Source organism: Cryptomeria japonica, chromosome 3 (assembly GCF_030272615.1).
Source record: "Cryptomeria japonica chromosome 3, Sugi_1.0, whole genome shotgun sequence".
Taxonomy (NCBI): Eukaryota; Viridiplantae; Streptophyta; class Pinopsida; order Cupressales; family Cupressaceae; genus Cryptomeria; species Cryptomeria japonica.
In genome coordinates this window covers 25403941-25421652 of record NC_081407.1, presented here as the reverse complement: position 1 = coordinate 25421652, position 17712 = coordinate 25403941, and positions in this window count along the sequence as shown.

Sequence of the window (17712 nt, the reverse complement as noted above, 5' to 3'; positions counted from 1 at the left end):
TTGGGCCAAGAGAACTCATAATGCCATTTTAGTTGCAGAAATATATAATAAAAATGGCTTCCCTTCTATAGGAGGCATTAGAATAGGCGGTGACAACAAATAGTCTTTGAGAGCTTGAAAGGCTGATTGACATTGCTCAGTCCATTTAAAAGTGACACCTTTATGCAATAGATGCTGGAATGGATGACATTTGTCAGCCAACTGAGCTATGAAGTGGTGGATTGACTGGAGCTTTCCTTACAGACTATGTAATTGACAGATATTAGAAGGAGGAGGCATATCCATTATTGCTTTAACCTTGGTAGGGTCGACCTCAATGCCTCTATGAGAAATAATGTACCCTAGTAATTTGCCAGCTGTGACACCAAAGACACACTTCCTTGGATTGAGTCTGAGCTTGTTGGTCTCCATTCGGTCAAAGATTGGGCCCAGGATGGCTAAATGACTATCTCTTGTGACAGATTTGCATAACAAGTCATCAACATAGTCCTCCATCAAAGTATGCATGAAATCATGAAAAATTGTCGTCATCGCTCTTTGATATGTTGCGCCTGCATTTTTAAGACCAAAGGGCATCACATTCCAACAGTAGGTACACCAAGCACAGGTGAATGTTGTCTTATGCTAATCTTCAAGAGCAATGTGAATTTGGTTATAGCCAGAGAAACCATCCATCAATGAGAGCATCTCATATCCAGCAGTCATGTCCACTATGATGTCTATGTTTGGCAATGGAAAATTATCTTTAGGGCATGCTTTATTGAGATCCCTATAATCTGTGCAGATTCTGATGCCCCCAGTTACTTTGCTAACTGGTACTAAATTTGAAATCCAGTCTGCATAATCAATGGGTCTGATGAAGCCCACATCTAGTAATTTCTTTAGTTCCACCTTGACCAAAAGAGCCACCTGGGGATGCATCTTTCTAAGTTTCTGTTTGACAGGCTTGGCATCTGCTTTTAATGGCAAATGATGAAGGACTAATTATGGATCGAGGCTAGGCATATCTACATAGGACCATGCAAAGCTGATCTTCTTCTCAAGAAAGAAATTGACAAAATCTATCTTTTATTGTTGTGATAGAGAAGCAGCAAAATGAATGACCTTAGGGTTGTCAGGTGCACCCAAATTGATTTCCTTGGTCATTTCCACAAGCAATGTTGATTTGTCCTGACTTGATAGGGGTATGTCCACTCTTCCACCTTTGGGCACCTCAGAGAGGTTTTCACTCGTAGGTACTTCTTTTATTTATACTTTTTCATGGTCAGAGAGTGCCTTACGGTTTTCACTCAAAAACCTACTCTTTTGATTTTTTACTTTTTCTTTTCTTTTTTCATTTTGATGACTGGAAGAGGGAGTTGACTCCCCAGAATATGCTGTGGAATCCAGATCGATAGCAAATCCTGCCTTATGATCACCTTGTGGTATGGCTTTTCATAGTCCAAGGAATTCTGCAATTGCTTCGTCATTTTGAAAATAGTCCAATGTGAGTGATTCTTGTTGGTCATGTTGGATAAGTTGGGGATAAACAAGGGGCATGTCATCATCAATTTTCAGGAGAGACAGGGCTGATAGGGTAAAGATGTAAACATCTGTGGTATCACTATCCAAACTACTTGTGTCTGATTCAGAGCTTGGATCCCAGAATGGCTCTATCCAAGCATGAGGACATGTTTTAGGAAGAGGAGTTATTTCATGTTTGTCTTCCATAGACAAATTATCAGGGTCAAGGAACATATTGTCAAGGGCATAGGAGCTAGAAGAAAAAGAACTCCACTCCCATTCATTGGAATCAATTTCGGGTCGGGTATCCTCAGGTGTTATTTCATCATTAGAGTCACGCCCTTTTCTACGCATGGGCACTTTGGTAGATGTGGATCCAATTCGCAATGGTACAAAACCTAACCCTAAAGTTGGAGGTCACCTCTTGGGTATAATAGGTTCTAGCCTTCCATTGTTGTTCAGCCTAAGCCACTGTAGCCATCATATCCTTTCTTTTGCAGCATAGTAAATCCTTTGCCATATTGTTCCACTGGCAACCTGACGAGTGGGGTCTCAGTTGGATCTTTGTAAAGCCAATCTATGACATCATCATCTACAGTTTCTTTGTCAAGTTCACCCCATCTTGTAAATGTAGTGGGAGGCTGATATTGAATAATGACCTTAGGTTCCTTTTGCAATAAATGTGGTTTACCATATGATTTTGGAGATATTGGTAAATTCCCGATGAGGAATGTTTGATCCATTGAATATTCTTTGCATCCTTAGTCTTGTATCTTCAATTTTCCTTCGACAACATCTAACAATTCATTAGGATCCACATAACTATGTGATTTGGCCTCTCTATTGACTGGGACTTGTTGCTGAGGGGTATCCTTTAGAGTAGCACAAAATTGAAATGGATTAGGATCTCTTGGAATTGTTATCTCAATTCCATTGTAAGGATATTTTAAACATTGATGATAAGTGGATGGAATTGCTTTCATTGCATGGATCCATGGATGGCCAAGGCTCATATTATAAGGGAGATCAAGGTCTAGGACCTGCAGGAAAGTGTTTTCTGTCATTGGACCAACTCTGATAGGAAATGTAATTATCCCTCTGGATGGGTGCTCAGCATCATCATATGCTTTGATTGTTATTCTTTTGGAAGCATCAATGTCATTTTCTGTATAACCAAGGCCAATAACCACTCTCAAGGTACAAATATTAAGACCCACTTTGCCATCTATCAAGACTCGTCAGATTTTGCAATTATGGACAAAGACTTCAAGGTGTAAAGGGTCATTATGAGGGAGCTTATCAAGTGAGATATCATTATCAGAAAATGTGACATTTTGGGAAACAGCTAGATGTCCAATCCAGGCTTGAAACTGGTCAACATCAATGTCTGTCGGGACAATAGACTCAATTAAAGCTTTATGTAGGACTGCACGATGCACGGGGGACATTTTCAACAACTCAAGGATTGATATTTGTGCAGGTGTCTTTCCTAGATGATCCAAGAGATTATATTGACTTGTAGGAGTTGGTTTGGGAGGGGCTACAGGAGCTCCTTTTAAGACTATTTTAGATCGATGAGTGGTGACCGTGCAAGAAGGATCTTGTTCCTTTATTCTCAAGGTGGAAACATACTCATTTGACACGTGAAAACAATTGATGACATTGTTATAACCAGTATTTGCATAATTGGCCGTTTGAGTAGAGTTTGAAGAAGATGCTTTACCCTTGTCATGATCAAGCAAAGGAGTTTTGAAAATAGTATGGTCAGTGTTAGAGGTCGCATGGGGTGGATCTACCTCAATTTCTCCTTTCTCTAACAAGTCTTGGATCATATGTTTGGATTGAAAACATGACGCGGTTTTATGTCCTTTTGATCGATGGTACTCACAGTATGCATTATCATTCCACCAATGCAGCTTTACCACAGGTTCTGCCTTAATATCTGGTAGCTTAATAAATTTTGCTTGTATTAATTGTTTCATTACTGATTCAATAGGCTCTCCCAATGGCATAAATTGTCGAGGAGGCCCATCCCACGATTGGAAAGGTTTGCACTGCTGGTTTTGTTGCTGGCCTTGTTGTTGATTATATTGTTGAGTGTATTGTTGAGCATGTTGTTGGTATTGCGGCTGTTGAGTAACATTGCTCGCTGGTGTTCAATTTTGTTCCATAGTTGACATATTAGGAACACTCAATTTCTTGATCGTGAATGGGGGTTGATTTGTATTCACCGCTCTTGCATCAACAACTCCATCATTAGTGACATTCTTGTTCTTATACCAAAATCTATTTATGTCCCCTAAATTGTTCATGTTGTCACTATCTTTGTTGAGCTTAATGATTCCCTTAGCTACAAGAGCAGTTTCAATATTCATCCCCTTCTTAATGAGTTTCTGTATAGTACTAGGACTTTTCAATTTTAGCTCATACATCATTTCTGGGACAAAATTTTGGATAAACAGATTCACTTGTTGTTCTTCAGGTATATCGAGGGAAGAATGACTATACAAGCTTCGCCATCGCTGTAAGAAAGTCACTAATGGTTCACCTTGCTTTTGCTTGGTGTTGCATAGATCTGACATGGTCACGTCATTGTCAATGTTGAATGCAAAGTGAGATATAAACTTTTGAGCCAATTTAGACCATGTCTTTATATTTCCTGGCAGATGTGAATACCAATCCATGGCTTGTCCCGTGAGGCTTCGTGAAAATAATCGCATTAAATATGTCTCCTCATAGCTCACTTCAGTACATGCCGCGAAAAATGCTCGAATGTGATCTTTTGAATTGCCATTCCCTTTATATTTCTCAAAATTAAGCGCCTCAAAATGTTTAGGGAATGGAGGCATGTATAAGCTCTTGTCAAATGGATTAGGACATAAATCCTGATCTGTATACAATTTCTTTGTTCCTTTAGTTTCTAATGCGTCAACTTGTCATTGCAATTTCTCAAGTTGTTGCGCAATTGTATCAGATTTTGGAGGTCCATCATTAATCCCAGTCGGTACTCTTTGTCGATATATCATATTTACGATTGGTTGTTGATGTTTTTGGTGTCTCCGGCATATAATGTTCTTGGTACACCTCTTGTTGTTGTGGTTGTGCCATGCCTTGATACTGACTTTGTTGTTGTACTTCTTGGAGCCTAGGTTGATATTGCAATTGAGTAGGTTGTTGATATTGCACAGGCGCCAATTGCGGCTGTGAAGTATGATAGCTTGTTTGCCTTGGCATACATTGAGGCACATGTTGGTGTTGAGGCTGACAAATCAGAATTTGTTGACTTTGTGCCAATTTTTGTCGTGGTGTATATCCCATCATTTGTAAAAAACTTTGTTTAGGTGGTTTTTGTTGCTTCTCCTTAAGATGGGGTATGGCACTTGCATTAACTTGCTGTGTTGTTTGTCCAATCCACTGTGATGGTTGCAAGTTTGCATTAACTTGTAATGGTGCCGAAGGCGCTGCAATTTGTTGTCGAATGCGATATTGTTGTTGTTGTACATTTCTTGTTTGCACATTCGATTGTACCTTTTGTGTATTACTCAATTGTTGCAACAATTGTTGTTGGCGCAAACCACTGTTCGTAGCTCTTTGTGTCGCCATTGTCGAAGGATCTATCACAATAGTGTTTGGAAAAGATATTGAACTTAATGGGATATAAGAACTTTGTTGCATCATGGAATTGCTTTGGACATTAGTGATATCAGGCATTCCAATCATGAAACTTTCTTGCATCTTAGATTTTGATCCAATTTTATGCATGAAAGGAACCACTTCTTGTTGAGGGACAACTGTCAATATTTGTGTGGTCTTCATTTGATCTTGTGTTACAAGTGTTGTGTTGAATAATGGATTATTTATTGTCTCAAATGGTGACTTTTGAGGAATAGTCACTGTCAATGCCTTTTAAGCACGTTTCCTCATCAAGGTAGGCTGAGTTTCTGGTTGCACATTTTCTTCATTTGGATGCGGAGAGAAAATTAACAACTCACCACCTTGTTGTTTTTGCCCATTGACTTGATCACTTGGGGAGGTCACATTACTCATCATGTTAAGATATTTTTGTGGGAACATTTTAAAGACCTTGTTTAAGAACTTATCCATCTTTTTTGTCACCTTAGGATCTTGAAGGAATGTGTCAACATCATCAGAAGCATCACAATCTGATGAAGAATCTGGTTGGACATTTGGATTTGTTTCTTGTTGAATACCTTGATATGAACCAAATCCTTGCGAAAGTTTGTTCTTCATATAATGTTTGAGATTGAATGTCATGTTGCAGGTTTGGTTGATTCCAATTGAAAGGTGCACTTCCTCTTGGATTTGGTGGAACACTCCCATGTCCTGGTTTCATAGGTACAAACATTGGTTCATATAATGGAGGTGGTCCAAGTTGAACCATTCCATATGGTGGTAAAGATGTATTTGATGAACCTTCAATTTGCACTGTTTGACTAGTTTGAAACTGCGAATTTGCTATGTTGTCCATGGGTTGATACGTTGGTTCGCCCATCTTTTTAGATTTTGATCTTGTCTCAACAGGCATGTCACTTATGCAAATGCAATATTTTTGGAAATTTTTTAGGGATAATATATGATATGCAACTAAATGCAAACTAAATAGATGAAAATGCAATCTATGTTTTTGGTTGTTTTGAAGATTTTGACAAACTTTTGAATGTAAATCTAAAAGAGAGACTCTTAGGAAATTGGAATGATGTCTAGACCTCAAAGGACAAAAGGACCAAGTGACAAAAGGACCAAGTGACAAAAGGACAGAATGACAATGTCTCCCCTATATTCTTGGATACTAAGCTAGGTTTGACCAAATGCCATTGATGACAAAAGGACAAAAGGTTTGATAAGGTCTAGACTTCCTAACAATGACTTAGGGTTTTATCAAAGATTTGAATTACTCAAGTATGACAAACCTAGTTTTGACACTATATGCAAAGGAACAATTAATATGCAAGTGACCCTAATATGATATGATAATGACCTAAGCTTAATGAAGAGACTTAGGGTATGCAAATGCAAATGTATGACAATGGTATGACTCTAATGAAAGAGGACACATGTAAATGGATGACTTTTATTGATATGCAAAAGAAGTATGACCTAGGTGAAACCTAATCTTGGTACTTGACAATGAACTTTGCAAAATGCAACCTAGGATGAACCTAAATCTAAGTGTCATGCATGTTGAGACAAGATTTTGAACAATGTGTGACAACCATGTTTGAAGGTGTTTTGAACTTTGTTGGATGAAATGCTCTTGGGTTTAACCTTGTTTTGAATCAATTTTGCCTTGTTCTTGAAATGAGATGCAATTCAACTTTTGACAAACAAAGAGTACAAGATATTTCAATTTGGACTCAAGACAGTCATGCTCATTCCCACATTTCTTATGGTAGCCAAGGACATTAGGTACTTGAGAGGTAGACTCATTATGAGATTCAAGGAGAATACATAGATGCTTGACCCCTCCCCTCCATGGCACTCACTTCTCAGGGCAGCCAAGCATTAGTCCCCATGGAAATATCCCCATGGTGAACTTAGTATCTCTTCCAAGTATCCGAACTTGTCCTTCTCAAGCAACTAGAAGGGTTTTTGGCCTCTAAAACAAGGTGTTTAGTAAGGATTTCTGTTAAACGTTACTCCTTGATGTCACGCAAGCGTGATTGAGACATTAAGCCCACCAAGATACCAAAAAAATGTAGTCGCGCAAGCACGATTTAGACCATGAGGCCCTACTTAGATATTGATATGAGAAAGAGTTCAAGGGTCATCACTTCCCAAGTAACTACAATTCCCACATAACCCTTCCTTCAAAGCTTTCACTCATCGGGTATTTGTTTATAGTGAGTTAGAATGCTAAGGTATTCTATCCATACTCACTTTGGGTCATTCCCTTCTCACGATTATCACTTTCTTGCAAAAGCAAATGGTCGGGAAGGCAGGCCCTCTAAAGGTGACAAACAATCAAGACAATGAGAATGGTATTGAAGATCTGGATTTCTGATCACCTTAAGAAGGATGAGAGCATACTCTCCTACTCCAATGTCAAACTCAACAATCAAAGTAAACATATATTCATTCCATCCTATTTAGAAATCACTAGGTGCCTAAATATTAATTGCAAACACAAAGTTTAGTTGTAGTCCAAGGCAACTTGCAAAAACCCAAGTCAGAAGTTTGATATGTTTAGTCTTTGACTATCGAACCTACACAAAAACATGTTAGTAGTTTCATTTGTTGTCTTTGCCATGTGTATTCCAAGGTTCTACATAGAGAATCAGTACCAAAAAGCAAAAAGCAGAAAACAGAATGCAAAATAAACAATTTTCAAGTAAAACACTGCTTTTTTTTTTACCTCTGTTTCTGGACTTTACACAGGCGCAGAATACATAACATAGGTGCAGAATGCATGACACAGGCACAGAATGTCTTCAACACAGGTGCAGGTTGCTTGAAACAGGCGTAGGTTGTCTCACACAGGCGCAAAAGTCCCTAGAAAGCCCTGCACTACCCTGTTTTGGGGTTTTTGGCCTGCAAATCAACTCAAAAGCACTCAAAAACACAGTTAAGGGGTTAGATTGTTAGTGTTCACGTCGGGTTCACCAATTAATGTAGCATAGGAATTTAGAAATCATCAAAGCATCTCAAAATACTAATCTAGCTCAATCACGAAAGCAGATTGCAATGATCTATCCTAAACACACTCAATAAAGACATGAAAATGAAACATTCAAAACTAAAGACTATGCAAACCAAATGTAGATCTAAATGCTTCCTTCATGCGGCTCCATTGTCCTTCTTTCTTCTCCAAATAGATTTGTTGTGGATCTCACCTACTAGTGCATGATCATGATATGAAAGCAAGTAGACAAGATGATTGCTCAAGAATACAAGCATGATTGATTTGACAAAGTAATTCAAAACAAGCAATTATTAGATTGGGATTGAAGAAATTCATCCAATTTATAGACAAATTGGAGAAATGATCAAATTAGCATGATTCAATTCAAATGGAAATTGCAAATCAATTATGTCAATTATGACAAATTTATGACAAATTATGCACTTTCTATGCAAAATTGATTGATTGATAATTTATGACAAATTATGACAAACTTCTATGTCAAAAATTGATTGATTGTCAATTATGACAAATTATGACAAATTTCTATGTCATTCCCATGAAGTTAGGAGAAAAATAGGAGAGAAATTAAAATTAGGAAATTAGAAAATTAGAAAATTAGAAAAAGAGGAAATAAAGAAATTAGGAATTAAGAAATTGATGAAAATTAGGAATTTAGTGAATTAATTAAGAACATTTCATTTATTAATTAATTCACAAAGAAGAAATTTAGAAATTGATGAAAGATTAGGAAATTAGGTAAATCAATTAATAATTTGTCATTTATTAATTAATTCACAAAAGAGGAATAATTAGCCAATTAAATGAACATTTAATTGCGATGAGAAGACTTAGGATAAATAAATAATTTATTAATCCTAAAGGAAGAAATGACAAACAAGGTTAAATGATTAAATCATGAAACCCTAGAAGATGAATTAGCAATGCAAGGATAACAATTAGGTCTTGATGAAAGATAATTGACTCGATCATGATTCTGATTAACAAAGGACCAATGTGATAAATGATTTGATTGATAAATGCACCAATTGATGAGGAATAATGACTAATTGATTCAAATTGACATAATTGAGATAGACAACGATCGATGATAAATCGATCGTAAAATGACAAGATTGACAAGAGGACAAGGATCAATGACAAAATAGATTGCAAGACAACAAGATTGAAAATGACCACGATCGGTGACAAATCGATCACAAAATGACAAGATCGAACATGACAACGATCGATGACAAATCAATCGTAAAACGACAAGATTGAGAATGATAAGGATTGATGACAAATCGATCGCCAGATGATAAGATTGATAAGAGGAAAAAACCCTAATTAGGATTGATGATGTCCAAAATGATGACAAAAGAGCACGCACATTGATGCGATAAGATTAAATCGATCAAAATCATGACAGGAGAGTGTTGTCGACCAGACCAATTTTGAAAGCGAGAAAACTGAAGAATGTAGAAGAAGGACTCGATGCTTGCAAATGATAAAAACCAAGTGCGTGAAATAAGGGAAATGTTAATGCGATGCAAAAACCCTAAAATAAGCAATGCCCCAATGTTAAAGTACGATTCCGCAAGTGTTGACCATTTTTAGGTGTCTACACAAACCAATGCTTCACCGGAAGGATAGAGTGATGCTTCACTGATAGGATAGAGTAGTGTTGCACCGACAGGAAGTTATTCATCTAATTGAAGAAAGTTTCCTTGAGGGTTTGGCAATCTAATGACACATGTTCTATTATTCCCTCGGTTAGAGATAAGAAGTTGAAAATTACTTTTTGTCAATAGACAATGTTAAGAGAACACTTAACCAGCATGCATTTAATGTGGTAGACGGCAAAAAGACACTATAAAATTGAGGTTTTGGCTCTATTCCATTTCGTCGAGATTTCAAACCTTTTAAGATTCCGAGCTAAGGCATTTCGAGGCAAGAGGCAGTAAAAGGTATTTAATCATGGCATCCACCTCTGCAATTGAATATATAGCAAACCCTACTATTATCGAAGTGATAAAAAGACCTAGGCCCATATTTTAGTTAGTTTTCAAGGTAGCAAAGAAAGATGATACCTTAGGTGCTTTTTCTCAAATTCCCAAGGGATTTGTTTATGCTGAAGACCCCAGAATTTACATCCACTGCAACATTGAGGAACTAGGAGATGAAGAGATTAAAACCATGTTTAAAACTATGATATGTGATAAAACTGGCAATGTAAAAACTGAACACAAGATCATTGAAACCCTAGGATTTACAGAGATCCTTAGCATTCCTGAATTCCCCAAGGATGTGATTAGGATAGTCTTAAGTAGGGTACATGGTGAATTTTTCTGGTTAGGTGCAGTCCACAAAATCACTAAGGAAGCTGTGAAAGCTGTCACAAGGTTACCGACCATCGGTAAAAGGCTAGATAAAACCAAGAAGGTATCCAATGACCTAGTTACAAACCTAACTAGTGCAACATTCTACAAAAGATCCCTAAGAGTTAATGATGTAACAGACATTAATGTGAGATTTATCAGCATGATATTAGGGTATAAAGCTACTCATGCAAATAGACTCAATTCAGTTTCAAGTTTATGCATTAAGAGTGCTTATGATTGTTGGTATTTTGTTATGGTTTTGTCATTGATGTCAACACCTACTAAATACACCTACTTTGGAGATCCAACAACATTCACCAGCAAACAGTAAACTGTGCAACAATTATTGGTATATAGTTCACCTGACAGGATATATTGTTCACCGGTACCTGGAATGATATGGAAGACACTTGGTAATGTTGAAGACATCATATGGACACTTTATTTTGAAGAAATAATAATTGGTATATTCATATTTGCATATTTGCTTTTACTGGAAAATAGGTCCAGGGTTATCTAGGGTTACACCAGCAGGTTTATCTTTTCCAGATCAGCATGGCACGCTATGGAGATAATTTATTATTGTTGTCAATGCATTAAGCTGACATGTTCAATCGGTTATTGCATCAGATTTTATATTATTTGTAAAATGCTTTTATTGTAATATTTTGTAGAGCCGACCTACTAAAATTGGTCTTAGGGTATGGTATAAATGTAAGATTTTCTTTATAAGATCAAGTGTGGAATGCGAAAAAGAATTGTGTGAAGGTATATGTGAGATCAAGAAGAGGTATACACAAAGACATCATTTGAAGGTGAATTTAGGTTTTTGTAGAAGCATATTAGCATTACACCGATACTAAATCCAGCATATGAAGATGCTATTTTGAGCAGTACATTCTTATTGGATTTAACCATCCAACTATAGTCAGTGTGACTCCCATTTGTGATTGAGCAGTGAGCTCTAGGCTATTGGCCTTTCTGCATGTGTAGACCCCTTTTGTACACTTACTATTTGCAGTAGTATCATGTGATTGTGGGTAAGGTTTCCCACCATGGTTTTTCCCCTTACAGGGTTTCCACGTACAAATATTGGTGTTATGTGTTGTGGATGATTTTATGTTTATGTTTCATGCATTAATCCTTACTGATATAGAAATTTATTGTTAACACTGTCTACCAGCATACTTAACTGGTTTACTGGTATTAAGCATTAAGTTGGTTAATAAGTTTTTGGTTTGAATTTATTAGACAACTGATTCACCACCCCCCCCTCTTAGTTGTCTCCAGGACCTAACAATGATATGGTTATAGAAAATGCAAAGATTGATATATGTGAGTGGTTAAAAGATTAATTAATTAACAACCTTGGAAAGATTAAGAAGGACAAGAAAGGAACTTTCAAGTTTGGAAATCTGTTAGTATGTCTGATGCTACATATAACAAAACAGGTTCCCAGTATAGGCTACAAAGAACTTGGTTATGATATACTGGTAGGTAAACAATTAATAGAACTATTCAATAACATGGGAGAAAACAAGGAAAATAATAGTCATGACTTCTTTCAAGCATTAAAGGCCAAAATGAAGAAAAGAATTAGGTTATCACAAAAGATTGTCGACAAATACAAAGATGAAATATGCTTTGTAATCAAGAAGGATGAAATCTGGATAGAAGCAGTCATCCCTAGGACAGTTTGGGTAATAGAGATGGGCTATGAAATAGATGATCACATAATTGAAACATATGCTAAAGCACTTCTAGAAGCCCCCAAAGAACCTAAGGAAGAAATATTTGGTAGTATAGAAACTATTGAAAGCCAAATACAATCAAAGAAAAGAGTGAAAAAGGTTGAGGCAGTTGTAAGGAAAGGTTCCAGACAAGCAAAGGCCATCAAAGAAGATGTGTTGAAGAAAACTGGTATAATAGAGGATGAGTTAGCAGCTCCACATCCTGAAACTCACCTATCACTGATAGGTACTTCTTCGGGGAGTGACATGCCTACAACTTTCAAAAGAGTTGTAAGGAAAAGAGATCCCTCATTGGCAACCACACCCTCACCCAGGAGGACAAGACAAAAACAACAAGCAGTGAGATCTCCGGTAAGAAAGACTACACCAAAGAAGAAGAGGACAAACAAAGACATGGCCCCTCTTGATATACTGCTGAATGAAATTACAAAGGAAGGTAAATTGAAAAATATAGAGAAAATATATGACATTCTAACAGCTAATGAAAAAGAACAAGTTGAAATTAGTATTATATTGCATATGGATATGTATAAGAAGTTTTTGATGGAAGTAGTAAATGAAATTCTAGATGAACTATTTAAGAGACTAGAAGCAAGAAGACAAGCAATAATAGAACTAGACAAGAAAATAAAGATTGAAAAGCTACTTGTTGTTTATCCGGTAAACTCACCCAAAGAAATTGATGACCTAATTGCTCAAGCCAACCAGTCAGTATTTTATACTACACACTAGCGCATTGCTTTAATGGTTGGAAGAGTTAATGAGGTGACTGAGGAATCAAAAAATGGATGGGATATATTCCTAATTGAAAAAGAAAAATAAGAAGAATACAGGAACCCAAAACCCATAAAAGTTTATCAGAAAGATAGAGACAAGGGTAAAGGTAAAGTTGGTGGACCACCTAGTATCAAGGTTATAGACAACTTACCCCCACCTCGTTTGATTACTCCACCAGTAAAAACAACAGCTACAGAAGATTAACTGGCAGCTAAGAGTATGGATGTAGAGGAAGGCAATACTAATTCTGAAGTCTTATATACTATGGATGTTGATACTTAAAAGATCAACATAGTGGTAGACAAAGATACAGCTGATAAGACTGACATGGCTAGTGAGCCTCCAGTAGCTGAGCAAACTGAAAACACATAGGAGAAATCGGCAGAAGACAAAGAGAAAAAGGTAGAGACTTAGATTGAGACAATGCAACAAACAAAGAAAAAGGCTCCGAAACAGGAACTTAAGGAAACAGTGCCACCGACAACTGGAGGAATAGAAAAAATATTGCTTAAAGAAATGCAGACACAAATAGACCTACCATAGGTCAATACAAGCTTGGTTATTTCCACCAGTACTCATATTGTTGGTTCATCATTAGGCTTCAAATCAACTAATGTGACTGAGGTAATATTAGATTCAATAAAAAAGATAACAGACTGCAGCTCACAAGCTTACAAGGCAATTGATGATACCATACATATTTTTAAGGTAATTGCTCCTAACTGTAATATAGACAATAAAGATTCTTTAGGACAACTTGATACACTATGTAAATATATCACAAAAAACATTGAGAAAATAAAGGAAGAGTCATTGAAAGATAAAGTAGAAATTGAAAAACAAAAATTCTTTGATGAGCAAATAAAGAAGTGTAATAGAGATTTTGACACACTTCTACCAGAATTGTGTAATTTATTGAAAGAGTACAAAACTCTGTACAAAGACACCTGTAAGACAAACTTTTTGACTATAGATATAGACAAAAAGATGAGCAAGGTACAAGATGAGATCAATAAAGTTGCAGATAATTTTGTTAACTCACTTGATACACTATCAGTTTTTGAGGAAAAGATAACAAATTTTCAAGAAGATTTACTTAAATTGGAAAGAGAGAGAGAAAGAATAGTGAATAAGGCAAAAAATTTGAGATGAAAACTAAGTTGAAGATTGGACTATCTAGCATCACTATGGAAGGAAGTATCTGAAGCACTAATACAGGGACAGAAAACATCAGCAAAGCAGTTGCAGCATCTCACCGGTATAGTGAAGAGAATAGAGACAACAATAAAGGATAGCAAAAAGTTTATGGATAGTATAAACTTGATTTTGGGAGATCTTTTTCAAATTGTAACCACCCAGTTACAAGGTTGAAACTACAAACTCTACTGACATCTTGACAACCTTTGTCATTGATGCCAAAGGGGGAGTAGTGGGATGAGAAAATTCAATATCATAGGAATCATATGCTCAGGGGGAGCACACACATTTTTGGTAAGATTTTTTTGGACTTCACATTTTTGGATACATTTTTGAAATTTCTCATGAGTGTTGCCATCAATGCCAAGGGGGGAGATTGTTGGCATATGTACACTCCAGTGAGACATTGTATGTGATTGAAGGTTTTGTCATTGATGGCAACCTTGCAATCCTATGGCATCGGCAAAGGCATTATACCGGCATCAATAGATCACAGTATACCGACACAGAGGCCAACAGGATTTTGTTATATTATATTTTGTTTATTATTGTAAAAACTTTGTAAGCCGGCTTGGTAAATTGTAAAATGACTCTTATATATAAAATAGATCATTGTAGACATTTAAAATGAGTGAGGAACCATTAAGGAAAAATATTAGGCAGACCTATTATGTGAAATATAGGCTAAGGGTTTATGTAAGAAGCAGAGCAACAACCGGTACTGGATCAGGCATTATAGATGCTATTGTAAAGCAGTACAAGATATTGGATTTGTATAATCCTCATTGTAAGTCAGTGAGACTTTCCATTGAGCAGTGAGCTCTAGGTAGTTGGCCTTCCTACATGTGCAGGCCCCTATTATATGTAATATTCTCTTATTGGCCAGTAAGTGAATATTGTGGGTCACAAATCCCACCGAGGTTTTTCCCAAACTGGGTATCCTCATTAAAACCTTGTGTTATGGTGTGCTTTTCATGTGGATGTTCTTAATTCTTTTTATTGCATTATTTCTTGCATACCAGTATAGTGTTATAATATGTTGTACATGTTTTAATTCAAGAAACTCTACTTACTAGTTTGATACTGATTCACCCCTCCCTCTCAGTATCTATGGGATTCCTAACATCCATTGATAAGATCTTTTTCTTTAGGCTGTTAAACCCTTTTCCAAGATTTGAGCTCTGATACCAATTGTTAGGCCCAATATGGAAAGCTAATGTACTAAGAGGGGAGGGGTGAATCAGTACTTCAAATCCTTCTACCAACAATATCTTTACTATTATGCATAAACCACAAATTGTTGTAACATAACATAAAGCTAAAACAAATAAATAACAATCATACATGATTCACTCCATAACACATATATTTTGGTTACGCAGAAACTCTTAGTTAGAGAGAAAAACTGTGATGGGAATGGCACCCACAACTTCACTACTACAATAATCAAGGTTGCTCGGTTAGAGCTACATGTTCAGCTATTTATGATAGCTTACCCTGTTAGGAGTATCAACATCATTAGATTTACCTTGCTAAAGGATTTTACAACACTTATTCTAAATGCTGCACCTAGTTAAAGGCTTTACAATTTATAGACTTTGTTAGAATCTTTTACCCTATTAAAGGTTTCTCTTACAACTTCAAAATATTACAATAAAATCTTTACAAATATCTACAACTTTACATCTGGAATGTTATAGGAGATTCTATGTGCTCAAAATAAGATTACCTTTCTTATAGCATACCTCAGTAACCCATAGAATAACTCGGTAAACCCTTCTATTTACTCTGTTGTTTGACTGTTCTCTGAAATCCTTCTCGGTGACCTCTGTGTCTCTGTGATAGTTATAACACTCAGTGCTTTCCTATGTATCACACATGTCTTGCTTCATACACCTCTATATATCTCTATCTGATCTCAATCCATGCTGTATAAATAGATCTCTTATGTCGGTGATCTGGTTCATTGCTTCAATCTTACAAACATGATTTATTTAATGAATAACCATACAAAATATTTCATTGGATAGATGACCTCGAAATCATACACAATCCTTAAGTGCAATTTTCAATGTGATAACGGTTCTATGTTCCTCGATCTTGTAACACGTTTCCACATGTGTGTCTAGGTTCAATGAATCTGGTAAAACATTTCACTCGGTGTATCATTATTGCTGCTCGGTAGACATGGAATGTTACTCTATAGACAACTTGGTGTATACTGGGCTCTGTGACTACTTTCTTCTATAACTGCCTACTCTGTGCATACCGACTGAATGTTTCGGTAGAGGTAACTGACTAGAGTATATAGAATGAATTTGGATATAAAACTAATGGCAACTATAATAAGTAGTAACAATCTCCCCTTTTGACATTAGTTGAGATGTTTGATGAAACTACTTTCAAATTCATAACTCAAAATCTATATACTTATAAAATTTTGACAAAACTGACAGCATATACTTTTGTCAATGAAATAGTATATTCAGATATACTCCCCTTATTAATATATTGTACAAAGCTCTGATTTTGCATGCTCGGTGATCAAAATTTTGTACTTGGTTCTGTTTGGTGATCACTACTCTATTCATTGGTCGGTTCACTGCTCTTCTTGTCAAAATTAATTGTGCATATGAGTACTTTGTTCTGCTCGGTATACTCCCCCTGTATACTACATTCCCCTGTATACTTTGATACTATACTCACCCCCCCTTTTTGACAAACATCAAAACTTATTTACCATTTGGTGGTGGCAACTGGTCAAAAATGGATTTATACTTTGTCTTTGCATTGCTAAGGGTGGCAAAGAGGGCATCCTTGACACTATCCATAAGTGAATTATGAGCTGTAATGTCAGTTAACAGTGAAATTAGTCCATCTAAGGTGCCTTCCTCTTGCTGAGCGAATAGGGAGGTAGCTTTGTTGATCTATTCTTGGATAGATGAAAGATGAGGAATGAATAATGTTTGAAGTGTCATTATATCCATCCTTATCTTGTGCTCTTTAGTCTTGAGTTCCAATTGTTGAGCCATGAGCTTTTATAGCTTTGTATAAAAATTCTGAATGGAATTTGGCTCAGTGGTCAACTTATTTGAGAGATCGGTGATCTCTTTCTCAATCACTTTAGTTTTATTTTTGATATCTTTAATGAATAAAGAAAATCTATAGAGTTTCTGAAATAAATAAAGAATGTGCTTGAGTTGAGGGGTCAACTCAACAATAAATTTGACAAGTTTAACTTTTCCAATAGCAATAGCTTTCTATACCTCTTCAGTCATTTTAGCAATGAGCTCCTTGTCTTTTAACTTGCTCAAATATTTAGATGCATCTACTCCAGATGTCTCTATCTTAGTTAGGAGTTCATCTAGTTGAATGTGGATGGTGACATCTTTTTTCACTGTTGTTTTAGGTAGCATATCGGTTAAGAGTGCTTTCACCTTCTGAAGTACTTTATTTTTCT